Genomic DNA, 6,258 nt, shown 5'->3' on the forward strand with positions numbered 1-6,258 from the left:
AGTGTTCCTAGTTCGTGTAGTGGTGGTCTCATGGGGTCAATAATAGACTCAGGTTCCAAACGTTCTTCTTCATCTACTAATTTCGGAGGTTCTTCTAGCATAGGATGAGAAGGTAGAGGTCCTTGAATGGTATTAAAAGACTAACATGGAAAGAATCATGAATATGAGAATTAGAAGGTAGCTCCAATTTAAAGGCATTATCATATTAATCTTTTTAATGATCATGAAAGGTCCATAAAATATAGGAGCTAGCTTAACTAGAGGGTTGGTCTCTATAGACTTGAGTCTCCTTTTCTCAATGTGAAGTACATAGTCACCTTCGTTGTGAAGATGACATGCTTGCATTTACGATTCGCATATTTCATGTACTTTTCTTGTGCTTTTTGAATGTTCTCTTTCACTAAACTATGGATTTGGTCAAAGTCTCTAACAAATGAGTCTGTAGCCTCTGTAGAATGTGAAAGACGAGTTGTAGGAGTTGGCATAGCCTTTCCATAGACTATCTCAAAAGGTGCTTTCTTGGTAGCAGTGCGAGGATAGTTATTATATGCAAATTGTAACATGTGTAAATACTTGTCCCACGGCTTAGGCTAGGATGAAACATAGGACTAAGCAAATCAAGAATGATGCTATTTGTAACTTCAGTTTGACCATTTGACTCATGATGACTCAGGATGAAAAGCAGTAAAAAAATCAAGTTTTGTACTACCAAGATTGTTAAACAATGTAGTTCATAAATCACTACAAAACTTTCTATCTCTATCAAAGACAATAATCTTTAGTAATCCGTGATGCATAAAAAAATGCTTAATGAAGATATATATGTAGCTTAATAAGCAGTTAAGGAACAAAATAAGCATGTTTACTAAATCTATCAATAATAGTCCAAATCATATCATTCTTGCTAGAAGTCAAAGGAAAACTAGAAATGAAATCCATGATTATTTTTTCCCAAGGTTCATTTAGGAATAGGTAAAGGCATAAGCAATCCAAATTTCTTTCCTTTACGATTATTTATCTTTTGACATATGACACATTCAGAAATAAACTTTGCAATGTTTTGACACATGTTAGGCCAAAATAAATCTCTAACAACAATTTGAAAAGTAGAAGACAACTCTATGTTCAACATAAGGAGGTTAATGAGATTCTTCAATGATGACTTGCCTAAATGGTCAAGTGATGCACAATTTCTATTGAAAGAACATAAATCCATCATCATATGAGAAATCTAAATGCGACAACCAATGTAAATGCAACAACCAATCATTATCCTTCATTTTGTTATATGCATCAGAAAAGTCGGAATTATTTTCATAGGTTCCTTTCATGTTATCAAATGAAATACCCTCATTATTAGATATGTTATTAATGCTAGGTCTCCTACTCAAAGCAACAACTACAACATTTTCACATTCAAGAGTGTATTATTGAAAACTTTGAATAAAAGATGCCCACTTAATATATCTATCCGAAATTAAAGGTTGTGAAAGCAAATGTTTGATGCTTGATTAAATCAGTTTTAATAATAAATTCTAAACCCATGAGATAATGCTTCCAAATTTATAATGTGTGCATAACAACAATCAGTTCTTTGTCATAAGTGCTATAATTACTCTCAGATGGTTTTAATTTCCTACTTTCAAAGGTAATAGGATGATTGTCTTGCATAATTATAGCACCATTTCCATATCCACGCTACCACAAAGAATGGTCTAAGAAAATCAGGTAGTGTCAATACAGGTGCATGTGTAAGTGCGTACTTAAGAGAATTAAAATATTTCTCATGCATGTTAGTCCAATGGAAAACTTTGGCCTTTTTCAATAGTTCAGTAATGCACTTTGTAAGCAAAGTTTTTACAAATCTCCTATAATAATAACACAATCCAACAAAAGATCTCAATTCATGAATAAACTCTGGTCTTGGTGAAGTTCTAATGGTCTCTATCTTCTCAGGGTCAACACGAATTTCATCGGCAAAACACGATGTGCCCAAGGTATTCAATCTCTTTTTGGAAGAAATCACTCTTGTCTGGATTGGCATAGAGTTAATTCTCCTTCAAAGGTTGAACACTTTCTCTAAATGCTTTTCGTGCTCGTTTTCATCTTTGCTAAAGACTAAAATATCATCAAAGAAGATAATAACAAAATTATGATGCTTCAGGAATATATGATTCATCATATGACTAAATGTAATCGGAGCATTAGTAAGTCTGAATGGCATTACTAAAAACTCATAATGACCCATTTATGTGCGAAAGGCAGTCTTGTATACATCCTCTTCGGCCATTCTAACATGATGGTAACATGATTTAAGATCAATCTTGGAAAATACCTTAGCTCCTTTCAACTTGTCTAAGAGATTGTCTACATGAGGAATAGGATACCTATTCTTGACAGTATTCTTATTCAAAGCTTGGTAGTCTATACACATGCGAAACATTCCTCCGTATGGAGAACTACTAGGCTTGATAAGTTTCTTATCAAGTAAGTCCTCTATCTGATTCTGGATCTCTCTAAAAAATGTACCTTATAAGGAGTTCTACAAGGTGGGATGCTACCAGGGATAATGTCTATCCTATGTTCTTATGGTCTCGAATTAGGCAAAACTGGTGGTGGTAGGTCATGTATGAAACAATCTGAAAATTGTGAAATGAATTGTTTGTGCAATAAGTTCTTAGGAGTTGGTTTAGAAGTAGTAAGCTCATTAACAAAGGCTAAATAAGGCTTCTCCTTTTTCCTCATGGCTCGCTTAGCATGGGTGTAGCTAAGGAGTGCACATCCACTAGATTCCCTTAATCCTTTTAGACAAACGCACTCACCATAAAAAACAGATGATAAATCATGAGAGTTGTAATCAATGTGAGGGTTATGCTCATGTCTCCATGATGGCATACCAAGGACAACATCATATGAATGCAGGAGTGCAACGAGAAATGTGCGGGGGTTGTTCGTAGGGTGCAGTGGATAATACAACATCTTTCACTTCCCTAGTGCAATGGTATTTAGTTCCTTGAAATGTAGTTTTAATCTTATACTTAGAAGGAATAACATCTAATTTAAGATCATTAACAAGCTTTTCAAAAATAAAGTCGTGTGTACTACTATCATCATGCAATATACTTACTTCCTTAATTATACTTTTCATTTTAAGAAGCATATGAGGATATATTTTCTTTTCGATGAGTTTAGGTATACTTGGATCATCGTATTCATCTTGTTGTTCGGAATTACCCTCTTTCTTGAGAGAAAAGTCGTCGTCATTCTCGTTGTCTTCACCATCGATCATGTTGACTCAAGCAGTGGGTTGCTTCTATTCTCCAAGAAATTGATTGCAATGTGTCCATCTTCACTCTCCTTATTGTTGTTGTTGGCACCTCGTTTGTCATTGTTAGTAGCTATGCTTCTATTTGCATTGTTATTCTTATCAAACTTACGAAAAGGAACAAACTTTTTAAATTTGTTAGTATGAGTCTCCTGTGGTGGTTTGTTCTCCTTTGGTGCTCTATTCTTTCACTCACAATTTTGGGCCAAAGAGATAGCCGCCGCGGATTGAGAGTGTGGTTGAAACATGTTGATCTTCTTCCTAAGTGTAGGCTTTAATTTGGAAATGAATTTCCACTTTTGGTCCTTCGATTGCACTTTCTCAATGGCTTGAAGTTAAATAAGTGTTTTGCCAAAATTTATCCATGTACATACATATGCATAGTTTCTTTATCAAGTTGGCCTAGCATATCCCATTGTTAATGCGCACTAGCTTTGTGTTGAGGTGGAAGAAAATTTTATTTGATGAGCTTTTGAAATTCCTTCTAAGTCCTTGGTCTATCTTGTCCTTGCTTGATGGCGTTCCACCATAGAGATGCACTTTCAACTAAATGGTTGGCAATGCATTTAACTTTATCTTTCTAAGAAAATTCTTCTCCAGAAAAATAGTCACCAAGTTGACTAAGCCATGACAATACAATCTTTGGTTCCTTCTTACCATCAAAATGTTAAAAAGTGAATGTTTTTCAACTAATCTTCTTGCTCTTTAAAAGTCTTTCGGATGGTACGATGGATGTTAAGTTGAGGCTCAATACTTCGTTCACATTTCTTACTGTTGACTATCAATTCCATTCTTTTAGCTCTTTCTTGGTTGAGTTGAGCTTGAATAGACTGAAGTTGCTCCATAATCGTTGGGGGTTGGACGTTATTCATGATGCGAAATTGAGAAAACAAAATAAAATACTAATAGTATTTAAGATAAGCAAAGCAAACAATATATGTGTAGAATAATACTTATGGCATTGCTTTAATTTGTTCGAAGTCAAGTGTTGAACCAATTATTGAGCGAGCGAGAATCAATCTCCAAGTGTCAAATAAATCCATAAGTGGCTTTTCGATCTTGGAGGAATCTCGAAAAAATTGTTGTATGTAAGTGGAAGCCTCAAACACTTGTTTTTGTTCCGAATTTCAGAAATAGGAGAGTTGAGGACGAATAAAAATTTATGGCATGGAAATTCCCTAGCTCCATCTTTGATCAAAGCAAAATTTGAATTTTGGAGCTCTCTGTTTATTGGTGCATTATCTAAAATTTCAACAAAAAGGGGTATTTGTAGACTTGAGAAGGCATGGTTTTTGAAGCTTGAATTTTGAAAGATTGAATAGTTGAGGGCTTTATGGTAGATCTTAATAAAGAAGCTATTCAATATAGCTTATAGCCTTAGTAGCTATAGAGGCTATATAATAGAGTTATTAAGCTTTGATTAAGCTTAAGCTTGGCCATAAGCACAACGTGAATTTGCATGTGAGGCCATTTTGAAAATCGTGGATTTGTAAGATTTATGTGAGCCTTCCGTATACAATTTGAGCAGATACCAAGCTTATAAATTCTAAAAATTAGACCAGTGATCTCCTCAATGAGCCGACTCCATCCGTACTGATGGATTAGGTTTTGGGAAGAAGAAGGTTGGTTTCACTTCAAGAAAAGCGGTTTTATGCATAAAGGTGGCTTAAAACCTCATCCCTTGATCCAAATCTTGATCCGATGGCCTAAAATTTTCCCATAAACCATTGAATCTTTGTCCAAATGTCTCTTTGCTTTTGCCTCCTTTGCTCTTTGGATTTTTGAATGAATCCCTACCTTTGTCCAAAGCCCTTTGTACCTTCATTGCATCTTTTTTGCAGGCCTTTCTTTTCTCGTAATTCTTTTGCAGGCCTTTCTTTTCTCGTAATTCTTCCTTTTGATTTGATGAAGCTTTATAATTCTCTAAAAATAATTTGACTAACCTTCCTTGCTCCAAAAAGCTTCAAATAAAATTTTACCTTTAAATTATTATTATTTTGTCCAAGAATTCTTTTCCTTGAATGGCTCCCAAGCTATGATACCACTCTTAGGATCTTATGACAACTTGGAGAATAATTACTTAAACATAAAAATTAATAGAACACAGACTTTGAACAAATTGAAGACCAAAACCTTACGTAAACAATTCAACAAAATAACATTAACCACGAAAGCTTAAAAATAGTGAAGAAGTCACCATCGACACATGGTTGGGTTAAATCTCCCATGGGTTGAGTGTGGCTCCTTGTAATGCTCACCCATATTTAAATATATTGATGCTTGCTATTTACAAAAAGTTGCTCCAAAAATAAAGCCTAATAGCTTTTTGAGTCTTTGAGCATACAAGCTCCTTCCAAAAACATAGCAAGCCTAATTATAGAGTCTTGGGCCTACCAAAAGCATAAAAATACTATTTGGTATGTACAAAGGTTTGAGACTAAGGCCTTCCAACAATATAAATGCCAAATATGAAAACCTAAGAGGTGATCACATGTCTTTTTGCCTACTTTGTTATTATTACCCAACCTCCCCTATCCATATGTAATGGGAAAGTGGGGTGACTATGATGCATATAATTTTGGCCAAGGAAGTGTGTAACTATATGTAGGTCAGATCATGCAAATTGCATGTTGGTCCTTTTTTTTTTTGGGAGATGTCCCCTGCTTAATCGACCTCCCTTGGTCGGAAGCAAATTTTCCCTCCAAATGTGGGAATTTCTCCAACTATTTTTTACCACATCATCCCTTGTAGTTATCTGCAAAAATGGCGCAATAGTTTTCGTGTGACTCTCATAGTGATGTTCACTAAAAACAATCTTCCAATATACTAACAAACTTTATAATTTCGAAGTTTTTTCTTAGGATTTTGGAGATTTTTGAGCTAGAATATAACACATGACACCCCCTTACCTCAACTACCCCATCAACAAAGAT

This window comes from Cibotium barometz, chromosome 55 (assembly GCF_041138505.1).
Source record: "Cibotium barometz isolate CiBa-2024 chromosome 55, ASM4113850v1, whole genome shotgun sequence".
Lineage (NCBI taxonomy): Eukaryota > Viridiplantae > Streptophyta > Polypodiopsida > Cyatheales > Cibotiaceae > Cibotium > Cibotium barometz.